We start from the raw sequence: 22,764 nt of genomic DNA on the forward strand, positions 1-22,764 counted from the left end.
ATCAGAGCTGGCGCTGAGGTTGAGACAGATGGGTCAGGAAGTTCAGGGCCAGAACCTTTTCTACCCTGCATGTCCACTCCTGGTGGTGAAGGCACTAGAAAAGAGCTGAGTGATTAAGGAAGCCTCAAAGGAGAAATTAGTCCATGGTTCTTTCCAAGGGAGATGGGAGAGGGTGAGCAGCCCATTAGCCCTATTCCCCCAGAACCTAGTCATCTAGATGGAGTCTCCAGCCTTCCCCCTTCCTCATCAACCTCTCCCTGTCCCTGGTCTTTCTGTTCCAAATGCCACCTCCTGATGGCTTTTTAATGACATAGTTAGCATTACCCACATAAGCCAGAAGACACCACCATGTGTCATGCCCTCCTGGTGCATTCTGGGAGCTCCATCTGGCTCTGGCGTATTCATTTTATTGAAATAATCTCTGCTCAGCTCCGCTGGTGACTGAACCGTCTTGGCTCAATGGCCTCGTTCAATATCAACTTACCATGCTTAATAATTAGTGCAGGAGAAGAAGAGAGTTTCATTGAATAAGTGTTGAATGTCACACACGATTAGGAGCCCCAGCCACGACCTAACCAACCAATTCAGTTTGGGCCTTTCCTGGTGCTGATGAGGGATAATTAGGGACCAGACTCTAGACTCTGGGGATACAGATCTATATTAACCCCCTGGGTCCTGGTCAACCCTCTTTCCTTATTCAGAAGCATCTGGCAGTCTGAAAGTGGTAGATGGGAGGGGAGGGAAGTCCTCATCACTGAGCCTGATGGTGCAGAAGGGAAAGAGGGAATTGGTGGATACCGAGAAACATCTACCTACCTACAACCACCCACTGCAAGAGCCTTTTCCATTAAGTAATTCTAGATTCAGAGCTGGGTATCCTAGGTTCTGGTCTCAGATCCATCACAGATGAGGTGACCCAAACCAAGTTATTTCGTCTTTTGGGGTCTTTATAAAATTTTAAATTTGGAATAGTTGATATATAAGGGCTTTCCCTCTCAGTCTATATTCTAAGAACTTTCCCAACTTTAATATACTGTTTTAAGGATCCTCTGAGCTTTGACATTCTGTGTTCTAAGGTCCCTTCCAACTCTGACATTGTCTGTTCTAAAGTCCTAATAGATATAACACTCTATGTTCTAAGGGCCTCCCAGCTCTAACATTCTATGTTCTAAGGGCCCTCCTAGCTCTGACATTTTCTGTTCTAAGATCCTCCCACCCTGACATTCAATGTTCTAAGACCCTCCCAACTCTGACATTCTATGTTTTAAGGACCCTCCTAGCTCTGACATTCTGTGTTCTAAGGGCCCTCACAGTTCTGACATTCTGTGTTCTAAGGCTCCTCCCAGCTCTGACTTTGTGTTCTAATGTTCCTCCCAGGTCTAACAATTCTCTATTCTAAAAATCTCTTCCTTTTTTTCTGACATTCTGTATTTTAAGGTTGCCCCCCAAATCTAACATTGTCTGTTCTAAGCTCTCTCTTAACTTTGACATGTAATATTGATGATTTTTCCAGTGTTCTAAATGAAAACAACAATTCAGTATTTTATCAAACATTTATTGCTTGCTTACTACATGTATGACATTGTTTTAGGCAAGGGAGGAGTTACAAAGTTTAATTAAACAAAGTACCTGGCCTTCATGGAGGTTGAAGTTTAAAAAAGATAAACAAAGATGACTATAATAATATTTTCTTAACAGTGTATATCTTCCACTGCCAGTATGCTGCATGCAGGAGACACTTAATATGTGCCTATTAACAAATAGTTGTAAAGAATGGATCAGCCATTCTGGAGCTTCTTGGAGAAGATGACTTTGATTTGGGGTTTTTTTTTTAGGTTTTTGCTAGGCAATGGGGTTAAGTGGCTTGCCCAAGGCCACACAACTAGGTAATTATTAAGTGTCTGAGGCCAGATTTGAACTCAGGTACTCCCGACTCCAGGGCTCTATCTGTGCCACCTAGACGCCCTTTGAATTGGGTTTTAAGGGTTAGGTAGAAATTAAATAGATAAAAGCATGTATTGGGGGGAAGCATTCCCACCAAAAGAAATCGAATGAAGAAAGACATGAGTCTAGAGAACTCCTGATGGATTTTGGATTGGTTAGGGAATACCTCAAAAATACCCGCAAATGGAAGGTAAATATCTGCCTTTAGGAGCTCCCAATTTGGTTGAGAAGCTAAGATCTTCATTCTTGAACAAATCAGAGAACAATGTAAGAGAATAAGTTGAGAGCTGAAAATTCGGAGAAGTAATATCATATTGCGTTCCCCAATAGATAAGTAGTAAAGAGATATAAAAAGGCAGCACTCAAAGGATGAGATACAAGCTACCAACAGACGCATGAAAATGGTCTAAATCATAAGAATAAGAAAAATACAAACTCAATTGATAAGTATTTTTTTAAGCACCTTCTATGCCTAGTAGACAAAGAGAGGCGAAAGAAAGCTCCCACCCTCGTGGAGCTCACAGTCTAATGGGGAAGACAACATGCAAAGAATTATGTTCAAAAAAGGTTATAGATGGGATAAATTGACAATAATCAATGGAGGGAAGGCATTAGTATTAAAAGGGATAAGGAAAGGCTTCCTTTGGAGAGAGTATTTTAACTGCAACTTGAAGGAGGCCAGGAGATAGAGATAAGAAAAGAGAAAATTCCATAGATGGGGACAGTCAATGAAATTGCATGGAGTTCCCAAATAGATTATTTTGCTTCAGAGCAGCAAGGAGACTAATGTTCCTAGATCACAGAGTAAGTGGAAGGTACTAAGGAATAAGAAAGGTAGGTGAGGAAAGGTGAGAGGTGGCCAGGATATAAAGGGCTTTAAATTCCAGGTAGAGGATTTTATTTTGATCCATTAGGTGACAGAGAGACATTGCAGTTTGTTGAACTGAGGGATGAGGTGGTAGTGACATTGTTACTATTGCTCAATCATTTTAGTCATATGTGATTCTTCATGACCCCATTGGGGGGATTACTTGGCAAAGACACTGGAGTGATTTACCATTCCCTTATATGAGGAAACAAAGGCAAACAGAGTTAAGTGACTTTCCCGGAGTCACACAGCTAATAAGTATCTGAAGCTGGATTTGAGCTCAAGAAGGTAAATTCTTCCTGACTCCAAGTGCTCTATCCACTGTGCCACCTAGCTGACATAGCCATACTTGGACTTTAAAAGAGTAATTAGATAGCTGGGTGGAGAATGGACTAGAGTAGGTTGAGACTTGGGTCAGAAAAAACAGTTAGCAGGCTATTGCAATAGTCTAGCTATGAGATGGTGAGGGCTTTCACCAAGGTTGTTGTAGTGTCAGAGGAAAGAAGAGTGGCAAGTAAAAACTGTTGATTTTACAAAGGTAAAATTAGCAATTCTTGGTAATTGGTTGATATGGGAGATGAAAGAGAATATGATAGCTAGGCTGAGAGTCTGGGTGGTTATTGAGAGAATGGTGGTATCTTTGACAGTAATAGGGAAGTTAAAGAAAGGGGGAAGATGTAGGGAAAGGGATGATGAGTTCACTTTGGTACATTTCTGTGGAACATCCAGTTTGAGCTATCTAATAGGTGCCTGGAAGTCAGCAGAGATGTTAGGACCAGATAAGTAGATCTTAATAATAGAGAGGGAGAAGAGAAGAGTGTCCTTGAAAAACCTGTGAGGCACCCATGGTTAATCAGGTATGACCTGGATGAAGTTCCTCAAAAAAGGAGACTGAGAAGGAACAGTCATACAAGTAGAAGACCCTTAAGAGTACAGTGGCATGGAATTCTTGAGAGAAGGGTCAAGAAGAAGGTGATTGACAGCTCTCAAATTCTACCTCCCACTCATCAGATTGGCAAAGAAGTCAAAAAGGAGAAATAGAACTTTGGAGGGAATGGGAAAAACAGTGGAGATGTGATTTGATGTGCAAATTCTGGAAAGAAATGAACTCTCCATTGATTAATAAACATTGTGTTAAGTATTGGCTATCCAAAAAAAAAAAAAAAGTCAGTCCTTATCCTCAAGGAGCTTATAATCTAATGGGGAAGGCAACATATAAAAGGAAGTTGTAAAGAAGAGGCACCCGTTTCAGGACCAGGATGGAGTTCAGAAAAATGCAGGCAGACAGCAAATGAAGGGATAGACATTTCTTTTTTTTTTCTTTTAGGTTTTTGCCAGGCAATGAGGTTAAGTGGCTTGCCGAAGGCCACACAGCTAGGTAATTATTAAGTGTCTGAGGCCGGATTTGAACTCAGATCCTCCTGACTCCAGGGCCGGTGCTCTATCCACTGTGCCACCTAGCTGCCCCTTAGACATTTCTTTAAAATGATGGCAATCCTCTTTAAATCAGTCAGAGAAATAAACTTTAAGTTCCATGGTCAATAGGATGAGATTGGGCAGCTAGGTGGCACAGTGGATAGAGCACTGGCCCTGGAGTCAGGAGGACCTGAGTTCAAATCATGCCTGAGACACTTAATAATTACCTAGCTGTGTGGCCTTGGGCAAGCCACTTAATCCCATTTGCCTTGGGGGAAAAAACCTAAAAATAATTAAAACAAAAATAGGATGAGATCTTGCAGGACTACTTAATTATGAATTCTCCTTGGCTTTGGTCCATCATGACCATACTTATACCACAAAGAGAACAAAGACAGGGGGCAGAAAACAAATGCACAAGAGTAATTAATAACAGAACTTTTTTGTTGTAGGAAAGAATTTTAAACTAAGAGGTGCACTGTGGTTATCAATTGGCGAATAACTGAACAAATGTTGGTACATGAATGTAAGGGACTATTATTTTGCCACAATAAATAATGAAAAAAGATGAATTCAGAGAAATCTGAAAAGATATATAAATTGTTGCAGAGTGACAAGAGGAGAATCAGGAGGACATTTTTTGTAATAACTTCTAACATTTTAAAGAGAAACAGCTTTGAAAAAATAGTAATTCTCATCAAAGCAATGACCAACCACTACTCCAAAGGACTGGCACTGAACCACTTAAACACCATCTGATAAAAAGATGGAAAACTCAAGGGTCAGATTGAGATGCACATTTTTGAACTTGGTTGAAGAATAGATTTGTTTTCCTTGACTATACTGATATTTTACAAAGGAAATTCTGATTTGCTTGCTTGCTTCAAAATGTTTTTCATTGGATATTTGGAAAAGGAAAGAGGAGCTAATGATGGAAATAGTAAAAGAAAAAGAATTGAGGAAAGAGTGAAATAGTCCTATTAATTTCCTGATTTTTGCTTGGAGTCTCAAAAGAGAAAAAAGAAAAGAAGGTCATTAGAGCATTTTTAACAGGAGATTCAGAACAAGACAAACAAGTAAGACAGCCTTGAAACTATGTAGGAAATACTATTTTCTTTTAAAAATGCAAACTGTATATAATAGATTCATGGTTTCTCCTTCAGTCTTCTCTGTGTTTTTATGCATATGGAAATCCTCATGTTTGATGAAGTTTGCAAAGTACAGGCAAACAAATTTAAATTTAAAAAACAATCATTGTGGGATGGAGGGTAATGAGGGAAGACTTCCTAAAACACTGGGGTCCTGAGGTTGACTCTGACAGATAATAATGGTTATAATTGCTCTCATTTACAGATCTTTAAGGGTTATAAATCATTTTTTTTCTGATAGCAGCCCCATATGGCAGAAAGTGTACATTTTATTATCTCTATTATATAGATGGGGCAGCTAGTGCCAGACCTGAAATCAGGAAGACGCATCTTCCTGAATTCAAATCTGGATTCAAACATCTATTGACTGTGTGAACCTGGACAAGTCACTTCACTCTATTAGCCTCAGTTTCCTCCTTTTAAAACTGAGTTGGAAAAGAAAATGGTAAAACCATCCCCAGTATCTCTGCCAAGAAAACCCCAAATGGGTCATAAAGGGTCAGACATGACTAAAAAATCTATCAGTTATACAGAAAAGGAAACTAAGACTCAGAAGAGGAGAAAAACTGGATGAGGACCATACAGTTAGTAAATAGAAGAACAAAACTTTAAGCAATAGCTTTTGAGTCCAAGTCACTGAATTCTAATTGAACTGACAAAGAGCATAGCAAATAACTGAAGGACCGTACTTTAAATTATTCCAGGTTGGTTTTACACAAGTTAAATAGCTTAAAATGGCCATATTTGAAGAGCTAGAAGAGAGAGGCAATTACGATTCACTCCTCCCCTATATCATTAATATTTCATTTTTTAATTAAGCAAAAAAAGATCTCTGGTTAAGATTCTTCACGGACTAATTACTGCAGTAGATGAACCTAGAACTACAAACTGTCCAATGCAAATTTTCTTACCATTCTGGGTTTCATTTCAGCCAGCTCAGAATCTCAAAAATCATTCTAGTTGTTCAGTCGTGTTCAACTCTTCATGGTGCCATTTTTGGTTTTCTTCTCCAGCTTATTTCACAGAAGAGAAAATGACAATCAGGATGGAGTATCTTGCCCAGGATCACTCATTTAGTAAGTATCTGAGGATGGATTTGAACTCATGAAGATCTATCCTCCTGACTCCAGACCTGATGCTCTAGCTGCCCCCTTTGCTTTTCTTTTTTCTTTTTTTTTAACTTTTTAATTTTTCCAACTACATGCAAAGATAGTTTTTATCAAACACTTTTTGTAAGGTTTTGAGTTTCACATTTTTCCCCTCCCTCCATTTCCCCCTGATAGAGAGTAGTCTAAAAGAGGTTATACATGTAAAACCATGTTAACCAGTTGCTTTTCTTGGCAAAAAAAAAAAAAAACTGGATTGATTTGCCATTTACTTCTCCAGCTCATTTTCTAGATGTGGAAACTGGGGCAACCAGGGTTAAGTAATTTGTTCAATATAAAATTAAATAAACAAGTGGTACAATGGTTATAGAATGCTATAGTTACTCTCAGATTAAATGTGATTGGTATGTTTTTTGTTTTACTATTTCTCTGTTACAAAGAAGGGTTGTAAGGATGGGGGTGGTACTTGGGAAGTGACAGCACTGTTTAACATAACCCTGCCTCCAAATACCAATGAAGGATTTTCAACAAAACCAGAAATGCTTTTATCTATCCATCCTTTTCCTCCTCTGGACTCTCTTTTTCTCCCCTCCCAAAAGCTTTAAGGCAATGCAGAATCGGTGTCAGGCTATAGGAGGTCAAAGGAAAGACTGTCAAAGCCAGAGAGAAGCTCCTCCTAGGAGGAGATTGAACAGGTCCTTAGAAACCAGGCAGCATCTCACAGGTTCCCAGTTTCCGGTGCCACTGATATTTAAGGAAATTAAGGTCAAGCTTCACCACTAAATATTTGTCTAAGCTGAACAGAGAGCTGTGCCAAAGAAGAAGGCCTTCAATTTTATGAGCAAATAAATCGTAAGAATGAGAGATGGGAAAGGGAGGGAAGGAAATAGGGAGATAGGGAGGGAAGCAGGAAGGAGGGGGAGAATCTCAATTTTTTAGAGCCTGGGCTCTCCTGCAGACAGTTCCGGAGCAGCTCAGAAGGTTCTCCATCCTTCAGGTGAACGTACGATTCAGTCCTATTCTTAGTAAGGCCCCCATCAGAGGGTGTCTAGGTTAAGAAACTGGAAACCAATCAAAACTGCTTTTCCAGCTGTCTCCTTTGGTGTTGAAGTGGAAACGAGTACCCCAGGTTCTGTCAGGGGACCAACATTATTACCAGCTTTGTGATTACCTTTCTGGGCTTTGATGTCCTTATCAGTAAATGGAAGGCTTCTTTTAGTCTGAACCTAGGAGAATCCTTTGGTCCCATGCAACTCCAGGGAAAGAGCATTTTTAGGCTACCCTATCTATGGAGTCTTTTACTCTTTCCTTTTGATTTTTTTAAACATCCTGGAGGAGAGAACTTTCTCCATCCATACGGATCAGCAACTCCTCTTACTTACCAGGGGAACTCAGAGATTGAATATTTATCTAAGATCACAAAACCAGTATATCCAAGGTCAGACTAGAGACCAGTTCTTACCAACTCCTAGGACAGCTCTCTAGTCGCTAAGAAGAAAAACAATGTAGGTCTGAAGTAAGGGCAAACTTTCTAAGGAACAAAATGACCCAAAAGTGAACTAAGCTGCACCATTCTCCTACTGAAGCCTAGAAGGTAGGGGTAGGGTTAGTAGTAGTAGAAGTAGAGTTAGTAATAGCAGCAGTAGTAGTAGTAGTAATAATAGTAGTAGTAGTAGTAGTGGTAGTAATAGTACTAGTAGTAATAATAGTCATAGTAGTAGTAGTAGTAGTAGTAGTAGTAGTAGTCCTAGTAAAAGGAGGAGGAATAATGGGAGGAGGAGAAGGAATAAAAATAGGAGGGGAAGTAGGAGGAGGAATAATATGAGGAGGGGAAAGTAGTAAGTAATAGTAGTATAGGAGGAGTGATGGAAGGAGGAGGAAGAATATTAATAGGAGGGGAACTAGAGGAAGAGGAAGAGAAATAACAGGAGGAGGGAGAGTAGTAATAGTGGTTAGTGGTAGTAGTAGTTAGTAGTAATAGTAGTAATAATAATAGTAATAGTAGTAGTAATAGTAGTAGTAGTAGTAAATAGTAGTAGTAGTAATAGTAGTAGTAGTAGTAGTAGTAGTAGTAGTAATAGCAGTAATAGTAAAAGGAGGAAGAGGAATAATAATAGGAGGAAGGGTAAATAGTAGTAGGAGTAGCAGGAGCGGCAGTAGTTGTACCAGTAGTAGTAGCGGCAGCAGCAGTATTTGCAGTAGAAGCAGTAAAAAGAGGAAGAGGAATAAGAAGGGAAGCAGTAGAATAGTAGTATGCAATAGAAGTAGCAGCAGTAGCAGCAACAGAAGCAACGATAGTTAGCATTTGTATAGAACTTTAAGGGGTACAAATGCTTTCTATAAGTTCACCCACTTGAGCCTCCAAACAACCCTAGGAGGGAGGTGTTATTATTAGATTCATTTTACAAATGGAGAAACTGAGGCAGGTACCAGTTAGGTAACTTGTCCAGGATCACACAGCTAATAACTGGATGTAAATTCAGCCCTTCCTTACTCTAGCCACTATACTATCTAACATAGAGATGACTATTTTCTAGGGATATTACCGAAAAGATTCCTTTTTCAGGTATGAGTCAGACTAAATTATCTCCAAGGTCCCTTCCACCTCCAAAGTTTTGTGATTCCTCTGCCATCTTCCTCCCTCCCTGTCCCATCATCTGAGCTTATTTGAGGATTGCTGATCACGAACCAGAGGATTGGGAGTAGAGTAGAGTACCTTTGGGAAAAACAATTGGCACAGAGTCGAATATGAAGCAAGGAAAACTAAAATCCTTCCACAGGAGAAATCCAAGTCAAAGTCCTTGAACTGGGTCAGCTCCTGGCTCACTAAGGCCAGGAATGTAAAGGGGATTACTCTACCTTCCACCACCCAAGCATTAGCACATTTCCTCAGCCTCGGAGTCGTTCTAGCATGATGATAAGAATAAGAAAGATTTTATCAGTGTACCAATATTGTATTTTATAGAGGTAAGGAGAGAGGGAGGAGAGAGATAGAAAGAGGAGAGAGAGAGAGAGAGAAAGGGAAAGAAAGAGGGGGAAGGAGGAGAAAGAGGGGGAGGAGAGAAAACATTAAGAGCTGCAAAATACTTTAATTCCCCACCACTGTCCAGTGAGGTAGGTAGTGTAAGGGAAGGAAGAATATTGGACTATCGTTATGACAAGGTGAGTCTGTAGTCAGAGCCCTGACTCTGCTGCATTCTAGCAAATTTCTTGATCTATCTGAGCCTCAGTTTCTTACTCTGTAACATGAGGGAGTTGGATACAATGACCTCTAAGGTCCCTCTCAGCTCTAAATTTATGACCCTCTGATCCTTTCAATTCTAATATTCAAGGATTTTGTTATTATCTCCATTTTATAAATGAGGAAACAAAGATTCATAATGTATCTAAGGTCATACACACAGATAAAAAGTGTGTACTGCCTCCAATTGGAGGATTCATTTTACCTTCCATGCCAATGAAAATTCCATTGGAGTTCTACTGTTTTTTTCCAATTCTTTGGATAGAATCCTGGCAGAGAAGGCAGCAGTCAGAGATGGGTGGAGGGGCAAGGAGAGGTCATACTTTGGAAGAATGATGGAGGGTAAGAATAGAGATAGGGTCTGAACCTGTGATACCAATGGCATCAGGACCTAGCTCAAGTTAGGAGACCCCTTCTGCCAATGCAGTTCAGCACCAACTTGGCAACATCTGGTCTTACAGAGTTGCCTTGGGTGCTGAGAGTACAGCTTACCTAGGTTCACACAATCACTATATGTCAGAGGCTTCTTGACTTCAGGATTAGTTCCTCACCCCTCGAACATGTTGCCTCTCAGAATAATGCCAACTCACTCATTTCCCCAGGAAACCTCTTGCTAAGCTTTTTGAAGATGCAGGCTGGGTCTGTGTCTGAGAGATCGGGTCTCTAAGCCCTGTTCACAGCACTAGACTGTCTGCTTTTTGTTTTCCAATCTCTAGAAAAGACCTATAGCACATTTCCCAGGAAGAGTCCAACTTCTCCCAGGGTCACCTCCCCCCCCTTCCCTTCATCTCTCCCCCCCTTCCCATTTGCCACTAGCAGCCTGACCAGGCAAAAGCCCTGAGGACGAGACAGTTAATAAAGGCAGGAGTAGAAGAATCAATGTACTCTGACATCTGGGTGACAGATTGGTGAGGGCGACAGATTTAATATCCTGCCTTATCCTTTTTCCAGCCCATGGGCCCTAGAATTGATTAAATAAATTAAGCAGCCAGTCTTCAGCTTAGGTTGTCTTAAGGAGCTCAGTGGCTGGATTTCTCCCCATTGGAAACTGACTGAAGCTACTGGCTACTCCAAACATCTTTGGAAAGTATAAAGTCCCGGACCAACGAAAAGGGTCATCAAGATTGTTATTACTGTTGTTTTTATTGCAGAGGCAGCTTTAGGACAGTGGATAGACTGCCATGCCCTGAATCAGGTAAGGTTCAAATTCTGACTCTGAAACCTGCTGACGTGTGACCCTGCTGGTTGGGTCACTCATGTGTAGCTCATCTGACTTCTCTGAGACTCAAGCATATAAATCTCCAAGACTTTCCTAATGACCTCCTCCTCCCCACTCTAAGAGGAAGCATGACACAGGAAGGGAGGGAGGGAAGGGGGACGAGGAGGAGGAAGGGAAGGGCCATGCTGATCAAAGAGCCTGGAATCAGAGAAGCAAGGGTTGGGGTCGGCGTTACTATTGGTCCTTGGGAATACCGTGAGGCGGGTGCGAATTGGGCCAGATAGAGAGGGTCAGATGGTATGGAAGGAGGGATAAAGTGCAGCAGGAATGATGATACAAATAATTCTTATTCTTAATATGATTTCAGCCATGGTTCCATCCAAGAAGAGCCCTTAGTGCAGTCATCTGCTATTACTGCTTCTCCATCCTCCAAATGGGAACACCTGAAGAAGCTAAACCACTTAGTTCTGCACACTCTGGCACCATGCTTCTTCACCTGACTATTGTCCATCCTGCCTCTCACTCCTTGCTCTCTCTTTCTCTAAGAACTATAACTAAATCAACAATTCCTATAGCATTGGTAAAGGGATGTTGATGGACTCTCCTACTGCTCTATTTACCATCTCTCTGATTCCCATATCAAAACTCCCTTCCAAAATCAATACTCCCTTATATGACTTATCTCCTTCAATTAGAATGTAAAGTCCTCACCTAAGGAGGTGCCCATTCACTGGAGAATGGCTGAACACATTATAGTATATGAATGTAATTGAATGCTATTTTTGCAATAAAAATTTACAAAAGGAGAAGCTTCAGAGGACTCTCTCCCTATTTTTATCTTTCCTTGTTCATCTGCCAAAGTAATCTTCCTAAAACTCAGGTCTCTCTCTCTCTCTTTGTCTCTCTCCTCTCTCTCTCTCTCTCTCTCTCTCTCTCTCTCTCTCTCTCTCTCTCTCTCTCTCTCTGTCTCTCTCTCAACACATACACACACACACACACACACAACACCACACCACACCACTCCCATTCACCACCATTGACTATCACCTCCAAGATCAAATAGAAATTAATTTGTTTGGCATTCAAAACCCTTTATAACCAGTCTTCTTAGATCTTACTCTTTTCCATATACTCTTTGATTTTGTGACACTGATCTCCTTACTTCTCACACAAGACTTTCCATTTTGAGACTCTAGGTATTTTCATTGGTTGTTGTTCATGCTGGAATTCTTTTGCTCCAAATCTCTACCCCAGAGCTTCTCCAGTTTCTTTCAAGTCTCAGCTAAATTCTCATTTCAAAAGATTTTCTCACTCCCCCTTAATGGTAGCACCTGCCCTTTGAAGTCACCTTCAATTTTATATCTTACTTATAGAGATGTTTGCATACATATTGTCTCCCTCATTTCAATGTGAACTCCATATGAGCAAAGACAGTTTTTACTTCATATATATATATATGTATATATATACATATATATATATATGTACGTATGTATGTATGTATATCCCCAGCACTTTAACATAGTTTGACTGTCAGAGAAACCTAGTAAGACTTATATGATCTGATACAGACTGAAGTGAACAGAACCCAAGGACATTTTCACCATAAAAATAACATTGTAAAGAAAAATAGCATCAAAAGACTTAAGAATTCTGATCAATGACTGCTGCAGGGGATTGATGGTGAAACCCTCGGACAGAAGGACCATAGACTCAAGATGCAGAATGGCTTTTTTTTTTTCAGAAATGGCCAGTATATGAATTTGTTTTATTTCATTATATTGGTTACCAGGATTTTGTTATTCTTGTCCAATGATATTGAAATTCTGTTGTTGTTCATTCTGTTGAGTCATGTCTGACTCTTCAGGACATCATTTAGGGTTTTCTTGGCAGAGATCCTGGAGTGGTTGGTCATTTCCTTCTCCTGCTCATTTTATAGATGAGGAAGTTAAGGCAAACAAGACTTGCCCAAAGCCACACTACTAGTAAGTATCTGAAGCCAAATTTGAATTCAGGATGATGAATCTTCCTGACTCCAGCACTCTATTCACTGTTCCACCTAAAATTATTCAATTAAAAAAAAAAAACAAGTTCACAACTCTACCCAAAGGGCAATCAAACTGTACATAGCCTTTAATCTAGCAAGACCACTACTAAGTCTGTATCCCAAAGAGATCATAATAAAAGGAAAAGGACCTGCATGTGCAAAAATGCTTATAGTAGCTCTTTTTGTTGTGGCAAAGAATTGGAAATTGAGGGGATACCCATCAATTGGGGAATGGCTGAACAATCTGTGGTAAATGAATGTAATAGAATACTGTTGTGCTATAAGAAATGATGAACAGGCAGATTTCAGAAAAACTAGGAAAGGCATAAGAATTGATCGGCTGGTTCCTTGCTGTCCTTCATTCTAGAAGAGGACCAAAACAACTTTGCTATGTTAAGAGTCTTGCAATATGTCCAACTGTGGCTGAACAGATTAGTATAAACTTGGAATGTTCTACCACCAATCAGGCAAAAATACTCTTTGTGAAGACCTGTCATGGATTCTCTAAACTTGCACATGTCACATTTCCTATAAGATACTTCAGTTTTTCTTTGCTCATAGAACATAGCATCTTTTTTGATGAAGGCACACCATACTGGCTGGTCCTGTGCCAGTATCTCCCATGTGGCATAAATCAATCACATAATTCTTTTTTTAATTTATTTTGAATTTTACAATTTTTTTCCCCTAATCTCAATTCCCTCCCCCATCCCCCCACCCTCCACAGAAGGCAGTCTGTTAGTCTTTACATTGTTTCAATGGTATATATTGATCTAAGTTGAATGAATCACATAATTCTTTTTTTTTTTTAGGTTTTGGCAAGGCAATGGAGTTAAGTGACTTGCCCAAGGCCACACAGCCAGGTAATTATTAAGTGTCTGAGATGCTCCTGACTCCAGGGTCGGTGCTCTATCCACTGTGCCACCTAGCCACCCTCAAATCACGTAATTTTTAAGAGAGACCTTCAGAGTGTCCTTGCATTGCTTTTTTGACCCCCTTGGGAGTGCTTGTCCTATGTGAGTTCTCCATAAAATGGTCATTTTGACAAGCATATGATTGGTATTTAAACAATGTAGTCAGTCCATCAGAGTTGCACACTCTGTAGCAGTTTGGATAAGTGGCAGTTTAGTTTAAGAAAGAAACTGATACAAATTGAAATGAGCAGAACCAGTAAAATATTGTACACAGTATCAGCAATATTGTGTGATATCAGCTATGAGTGACTCTGCTTTTCTCAGCAACACAATGATCCAAGACAAGTACAAAGGACTCACAGAGGAAAGTGCTATCTATATCCAGATAAAGAACTAATATAGAAGCATCCTTTTTTCACTTTAATCTGTTTTTTGGGGGGGTGGTTCCTTTTATCTGTTTCTTCTTCAACTGTGACTAATGAATGAATATATTTACATGATAGCACATGTAATCTCTATCAAATTGCCTACCATTTTTGGAAGAGAGAAAAATTTGGAACTCAAAATCCTGTAAAAATAGATGCTAAAAATTATCTTGACACATAATTGGTGTCAATAAATACTATAAATACTATACAATACAATATACAATATACTATACAATAAATGCTATAAAAAACTTCAGAAGCCCTAGGTTAGATAATCATTTGAAAGGTCACTCCTCCCCAGTTGAACTCCAGTCACACTGGATTCTCATCAGTAATTTTTATTTCATGTGGGGACACCTGGGTCAGGTCCCCCACTACAATGGGCAAGAGGAATGAACTGAGATTTTCACAAAAAGAGATGGGTCAGTGGTACAGTGAAATGAGTTCTACATGTGCAGTCAGAGGGATCTAAATGTAAATGTCATATCTGCCATTACTTCTGATGTGACCATGGGACAAGTCACTTCTTTTTACTGCTCTGGTCCTCAGTTTCCTCATCTGTAAAATGACCAGATGATCTCTAAGAGCCCACTCAGCTTTCAAGTTGTGATTCTGTGATATAACTGTTAGAAGTGTCTGAATGGCAAGAAAGTACCAAGACATTGTCTTGTCCCCATCCACCCTATACCATAGAGCAAAGGAATTGCCAAGTATGGATGACTCACAGATAGGGGCAGGATCTAGGGCCAAGACCTTGTTGAACAGTGGAAAAACCACTGGATTTGCCATCTAAGACTTGGATTCGAATCCCATTTCTACTACTTACTCTTAGTATGGCCTTGGGAAACTCACCTTAGGACTCATTTTTCCCATTTGTAAACTGAGAAGGGTTGGATCAAGTGGGTTCTATGCTCTCTTCTATCTCAAGATCTATAATCCTATAATCCTAGGGTACTTGGCCTCTGAGAACTTCAGTTTCCTCATCTGCAGAATGGGAGCAGATTGGACTTGATGATTTCTAAGGTTCCAGTTCTAGGTCAATGTAACCCTTTAACCTGTCATAAGAATGGTTAGAAAACCCAACCACAGGACCCCAATAAGCCACCTCTATTCAACCAGCTATCTCTCCTCTCTACTCTTTGCCCAGAGGGAAAGGAGGTATCCCGGTATTGCCTTCCTCCCCTCACTACCCTGAAGATGATACCGTCAGCACCCCTTTTCCCATCAAATAATCATGAAACCTTAAGAGAGGGAGAAAAATAGCACGCCCCTTCTTTACAAAAATAGACTGCAGATCCCTGATCTGGGTCTGTTTCTTATCTGAGTGGCCATCCTCTCTGCACCAAATTTCACTTTCAGGTAGATTTAAAAGACTTACATAGTTCAGAAGCAGAGACCCAAAGAGAGGCTTCAGAGTCCCAGCTCTCATTTTGTGACCTTGGACAAGTCACTTTAGCTTTAAAGTCTCAGTTTCCCCTCCAGGGCCCAAAGGAGCCCAGTATTCTCTCATAATCCTTCCTTCCCACCCCAATTCCACAATCCTTCAAGTGCAGTACTGCCATTTGAAGGATTGCAAAGAACTCTGTGAATATGCAAATCATGATATAAATCCTTAATAGTAGCCCTGTTTACTGGACGGAAATCAACCTGCATAACCGTTGCCAGCATTGCCCAATGCCTCTTCCTCACAATTAATTCCTATTCCAATTTAAATCCTTCACCATGAATGTTAAACAAAAGCCCTGCAAACTAATTGGATTCTTGAAAGGAGAAACAAATGGGAAGCAAGGGAGACAAGGGATGTGGTGGGCCCTGGGGGAATCCAGAGGAAGCAAGTGGTTAGTGTCATCAGAAGGTTTCCAGTAGTCTAAGATTTAGAACTGGCAAGAAGCAAGAATCATTCCTTTCTGATCTCTTCATTTTGAAGAGGAAACTGAAGCCCAAATTGAATAAGGTTCTTGCTGAAAGACACACAGTTGCGAGGTTGAATAGAACCCAAACTCTAGAATCCCAACTCCACTACTGACCTGTTGAGTGACTTTCATGAGTTGTCTTGACTCCTTGATATCAGAGATGATGGAATTCCATTTGGAAGGATTCAAGATACTTCCATGTTTTATTGAGGGGCTAAGGAGGTTTGTGGGATAAGTCTGATACATTGAGAAGAGAACTGGAATAAGAAATGCTGATGGTCTTCCAAGACCAGGCCCCCAACTTCTGAATCCTTCAGCAACTAGAGGCATTCCTCAGCTCCCAGCATCTGGTCATTCTCAACTCTGGCCCACTGGGGCATGAGATATTTTCAGAGAATATTTAATTAAATAAATGGAGTCTAGAAGACTATTAGAGCCATACAATACTAAAGCTGGAAAGGCCCTTAGCACACAATTGGATCAAAGACCAGAGAATGTCAGAACTGGGAAGGATCTTAGAAAACAGAATGTCAGAGCTGGGAAGGGTCATAGAACATATAATTTCAGTACTTGGAGGGATCTAAGAATGGAGAATGTCAGAGCTGAGGGGAAGGGGCTTAGAACAGAGAATATTAGTAATGGGAGGGACCATAGAACAGAGAATGTCAGAAATGGGAAAGTCTTCAGAACATTTGAGAGACAAAAGAAACTTAGACCATAATGTCAGAGTTGGACAAGACTTAGAACAATGAATGTATAAGCTAAGAGGGCCTTGAATTTTACATTCTATGAGATCCTTCCCAGCCTTCCATCCCATTCAACCCTCAATTCTAGTACCTTCTGAGATGATCTCCCACTTCCACTGTATGCATTCTGTATGTATCTAGTTATATACATATTGTCTCCCCAAGCTGAATGTAAGCTTCTGGAGGGCAAGAAGTGTATTTTTGCCTTCCCTTGAATGCTCTCCATTTTCCAGCAGTAGTTCCACTTAACTTTGAACCCTTAGACCATCATGTTCCTCCATGCTCCATGGTCATATGGAATCTCATTACCGTGCAGACTGACTCAATTTTTGATGTTCAGCACCTTTTCAACTCACCCTCAGTTACATCTTCCTTCTGATGGCAGGACTGGAGGGTGGAGCAAGAGCAAGTTAATGCCTTCCAAAAAGTTCCTTTATAAAGGCTCAGCACTTTGCACCTAGTGCTTTTTCCATCAGAGACTGCTTGATTTCCCATTCATTGAACATCATGACCCTATGTCAGATACTCCCTGGTGCATTCCCCACTTTTCCCCTCTTCAGTTTCTGTTTAAGTGGTTATCTTCCCTTATCAGATTGTAAGCTCCTTGAAGCAAACACTGGTTTTTCCCTTCTCTAGTACTCAGATGACACATAGTTAGTATTTAATAAATGTTTACTGAATTAAATCCAATCTTGGACAGTTGAAAGAACAAAGGATATTTAGTCTGACAAGGAGTAGACTAAGGAGCGTCATTGACTTCAAATATTTGAAGGGTTGTTATGGGAAAGAGGGATGAATCTCCTTTGGAGATTAATGGCCCCAGACAGAACTAAGAGAATGAGGTTGTTGTTTGTGCTTCCTTTATTAAGAGGACTGTGACATGGAAATGAATTGGATTTGGGGGGGAGCTATGCAAAGTCACCAACCTCACTCTCTCCTCCAGAACCAACTGGGTCTAGTGGCCAGATACAGATCAGGACAACCAGAGATGACCCAGGATGCAGTGGGAGACCTTGGCCTTTTTGAACTAAGGTCTTTAACAGGTCTCACTTTGACTGAGGCAAAGCACATTTAGTGATTAGAAGTAGAAATGGCAAAGAGGAAGATTTCAGCTGCATTTAAAATGAGCTACCTTAGTTTCCATCAGCATTTATTGGTGTCAGTGAATGGAGCACTGGTCTTGGAGGCAGGAGGACGAGAGTTTGAATCCAGTCCCAGGCACTTGCCACTTACTAACTGTGTGACCTTGGGCAAGTCACTTAACCCTGATTGCCTCTCTCCCAGCCATCTCCAGTTGACTTGATCCATATCTGGCCACTGGACCCAGATGACTCTGAAGGAGAAAGTGAGGCTGGTGACTTATCACAGCCACCTCACTCAAATCCAATTCATGTGGTTGTCATGGCATCACCTCCCTGACATCGTGGTCTTCTTCAAAAATGAAGGACAGGGACAGCTAGGTGGTGCAGTAGATAGAGCACCAGCCTTGGAGTCAGGAGTACTTGAGTTCAAATCCGACCCCAGACACTTAATAATTACCTAGCTGTGTGGCCTTGGGCAAGTCACTTAACCCCATTTGCCTTGCAAAAACCTAAAAACAAAAAACAAAAAAGAAAAGAAAGAAAATGGAGGGCAAAATATTATCCTGTAAGATAAAATAGCCCTGCCTTCAAAGAGCTTCCATTCTATTGAGGTGACAGGAGTTGCATATAAAATCATATGCAAAACAGGGAAGGTGAAAAGCACTTGGAGCTGGGAGAAGGGGGTGCCAGGAAAGCAAGGAGAAAGATTCCATTGAAATGTTAAGAAGGGAACTCGATATTATAAAAGAGGTGAGGAAGGAAGGAGTGCATTCTGGAGAAACATACAGAGAAACAGGAGGACTGTGAAGAACATCACTGGAAATTCATAAAGGAGAGTGATATAGAATAGACAGGAAAGGTAGGTAAGGCCAAGTTGTTCAGTATCAAACAGAATATATTTGATTCTAAAGGCAATAGGGAGCCACTGGAGTTTATTGGTCAGAAATGGTAAGGTCAGCCCCAGGCTTTAGAAATGTCACTAGCAGTTGTAGAGATGATGGATTGGAGAAGGGGGAGAGAGACTTGAGGCAGGAGGAACAATTAGATTATTACAATAGTCCAGGGGAAAGGTAAAGAATGTCTGAACTGATCCTGAGTTGTGTTTTGAAAGAAACTAGTCAGATTTATGAGTCAGAAAGAACACTGGATAGAGAATCCATTTAAACCTGGGTTCAGATCCCATTTGTTGTTCAGTTCTGTGTTCAGTTGTTCAGTGTATGACTCTTCATGATCTCATTTGGGGTTCTCTTGGCAGAGATACAGGAGTGATCTGCTATTTCCTTCTACAAATGAGGAAGTTGAGGCAGAGCAAAGTAACTTGCCAGGGTCACACGCAGCAAGTAAGTATCTGAGGCTGGATTTGAAGTCAGGAAGCTAGAGTTCTTGATCCTGGCACTCTCTCCTCTATGCCACATAGTTGAATCTTCCCTTCCCTTCTAATATTTATTTCTTTTGTGACCTTAGACTGAACCTCTCTGTGCCTCAGTTTCCTAAATGGTAAATAAAGAAGATAAATTTCATGACCTAGATCAGGAATTCTTAACTTTTTTTATGTCATGAACCCCTATGGCAAACTGGTGAAGCTTAAAATGTCCTTTTCAGAAGAAAGATTTTAAATAAAAGGAAATACTAAATATCTGTTAAAGGTCATAAAAGTTTAGATTTTACCCCCATCCAAGTTTGTCCAGATCCCCTGAAATATATCTATAAATCCATGGACCTCAGTTTAAGAACTTTTGACCTAGAAGTCCTCAAAATCTGTCTTAGGATTTGAGATGGTGACCATGTGCATAGACAAGGATGAATATGACATACTGTTTAGGTACAATGAATCTTGGCAAAACTATGGAAGTAATGGCTTCTACCTCAGATAAACATTCTGTGGGGATATTGCAGAGGGTATGCTTCCAAAAGTAGGCACAGGGTGACCTAGGTGACCTCTAGGACTCTTCTCAACACAGAGATTCTGCAATCTATAAATTCAGAATACCTGAGAGGGCTCTTAGAACATTGGATCTCAGAACTGAGTCATTAAAACAAAAAAAGTCAGAGCTGAAGGACCCTTAGAACACAGAAAGTCAGAGGTGGGAGGGCCCTTAGATTACAGAAAATCAGAGCTGGGAGGGCCCTTAGAGCATAGAAAATCAGAACTTGGAGGGCCCTTAAAACATGGAATGTCAGATTTGAAGGACCCTTAGAACACAGAAAATCAGAGTTAAGAGGACCCTTAGAACACTGAATGTCAGAACAGGGAGAGAACTTGGGATGTAGAATGCTAGAATAGAAAGGGACATTGAACACAGGATATCAGATCTGGAAATTACTTTTTTAAACTCACAGTCATCCAATATGGAAATAGAGACTCCCTTCAACCACCAGCTACTATGGAATTCCTTAAATGAGTGCTATGGAGCCCCAAGACCATACTTGTCTATGGCTATATCTGTCTTATTCTGGGAGATCAAATTGGGCTGGAAAGAGGATACCAGAATAAGAGAGGATGCCAGAAATGTTGTTCCCTCTTGTTTGCCTGAAAAACCAAACAGGAGTTCGGGCAGAAGTTGAGCAGCAGAAGTTGGGTAAGGACAGAAGTCCTTACCTACACAACTTCAGGTCATCCATGACCATCAGAAATAGCCCCAGGCTGCTTTAATGAGAGACCTGGCAGCTCTGCCACCTGTGCTCCTGTGAAGGGAAGGGCTGGGTCCATCTGCTCTGTCAGTCTCCCTTCTGCAGGGGGTCCCTGGCACCAATCCTTCACTCTGCCTACCAACGGACTTTAGAATGTCACTGAGAAAGGAAGAGCCTTGGATATACCCTGAGCACTGTCCCATTGCTCAACAATGTTGTATGCTTGTTAATTAGCTGGAGGAGGGCTGTGCCCAGTCTGCTGACCAGGGCCACCAATCAAGGGTAGCCAGGAGACCTTGGCAAAGAACTGTGTTCTTCATATATAGCATTTCATAGTCTTTGTTTAGCCCTGGAAGGGAGGTGGGACAGGATTACTATGTGATAGCCCCGTCTCACTATGTAAGCTACTGGCCAGAGGCCAGAGAAGGCCAATGACTTTTCCAAGGTTAAATAGAGTGTTCATGCCAGAGCTAAGATTAGAACTCAATTCTCCTGACATCTAAATAGGGCTCTCCATGGTGATGCTAACTCGCTGTGGGTGGGGATTCCTAAGTATCTCCAATCTGGATAGATCAGCTTCTCTTTCTGAACCTCATTTTCTTTCCCTGTAAAATGGGCTTCCAAGCTCTGACATTGTGTTCTCCTAGCTATGAATTTTTGTGTTCTAAGGCACCTCCCAGCTCTGACTTTGTGTTCTAAGGGTCTTGCCAGCTCTCTTTCTATGTTCTAAGGTATCATCCAGCTAAGCCATTATCTTTTCTGTGTTCTGAGGCACCTACCCAGCTATGACTTTTTGATTCTAAGGACCCTCCCAGATCTGATAATCTGTGTCCCAGGTGTCCTTCCTGTTCTGACAAACTATGGTTTAACATCCTGTCTAGCTCAAGCATTCTACGACTCTTGTCAGAATGTCCTACCCCTCCCCTTTCACCCACCAGTCCCTAAAGCACCTGTCTTGCCAGGGAGGCCACTGCTAAATTATGGAGTCAGTCATTCCTCCCTGGATTAGCCAGGTATATTTATGGTAGAGGTTTCTTTCTCTGAGATAAACTGAGAAAAATTCATAGCCCTAGGATTCAGCTGGTCCCCACTGGTTGCAAATAACGAGAGGAGCTGAGCGAAGAGAGGCAGAGGCAGTTGGGGCCTCCCTAGGAGGAGGGATGGAATCTGAGTTTTGAGGGACTTCTATAGATTAGAGCAATGGAATCAAACTCAAATAGAAACCGAGCTCTAAGTAAGGCTCCCTGAGGGCTGTATATTGGCTTAGAAAGGCACATATTATTATCTTTTTTCTAATGTGTTTTTATTTTGTTAAATATTTTCAAATAACATTTTCGTCTGATTCCTAGCAAACAAATGTGCTGTGGACCACATGAATGACACATCTGGATTCAAGTAGGGACCAGGAAAAACAACTGAGGATCAGGGCAGCAGAAAATTGGAAAGGGGAAGAAGTTGGGATGAGGCTAGCCCAAGAGAGCCTTGGAAATTGGAGACCCAAGAGAATTTCCCCGGGGTTCTTCCCTGGAACCAGCTGGCCAGCTTCCCTCTGAAGCCTGTGGGAGGTCGTTTACAGAAGACTAGAAGCCCCTTTGGGAGGGAGAGTGTTAAAATTGAGCTAGCCCCTCTAATGGATGAAGTGACACCTGCCTTGGTGGAGGCCAAGGGGCTCCTCTTCCCATTCCTCACTACCACCCCCGCCAGACCTTCCCATATGGAGCTCCATGAGCCCCCTCCAGGCCCAGTGATCAAGTCTTCGCTTCTTAATCTCAGCTGCCTTTTAGGATTCATTGCTGACAATAATTAGGTCTCATAAGGATAAAACTTAAATGAGTCTGTAGCCTTTGGGGATGGTATTAGAGCCGCTAACTCTGTTTGTGGTTTAAATATTAATGTCAAAGTGTAATTACTACCCCTTCTGTCAGAGGCAGGCACTGGAAACAGCAGCCGCCCTGCCGCCAGGGGGATGTAGGCTGTCTGTTCTGCATATGTGTGTGTGTCTGTGTGTGTGTGTGTGTGTCTGTGTGTGTCTGTGTGTGTCTGTGTGTGTCTATGTGAGTG

General features: G+C 41.2%; 1 long non-coding RNA gene across 1 annotated transcript in view; it reads right to left on the reverse strand.

Annotated features, from left to right (window-relative positions):
* LOC141491340 (uncharacterized) overlaps window positions 1-22,764 on the reverse strand; it is a 40,401-nt gene that overhangs the window by 11,956 nt on the left and 5,681 nt on the right. Inside the window, exon 2 of the long non-coding RNA XR_012469568.1 lies at window positions 6,288-6,389. This is a non-coding gene — a long non-coding RNA (uncharacterized LOC141491340). The remainder of the gene's footprint in view (window positions 1-6,287; window positions 6,390-22,764) is intronic.

Source organism: Macrotis lagotis, chromosome 1 (assembly GCF_037893015.1).
Source record: "Macrotis lagotis isolate mMagLag1 chromosome 1, bilby.v1.9.chrom.fasta, whole genome shotgun sequence".
Taxonomy (NCBI): Eukaryota; Metazoa; Chordata; class Mammalia; order Peramelemorphia; family Peramelidae; genus Macrotis; species Macrotis lagotis.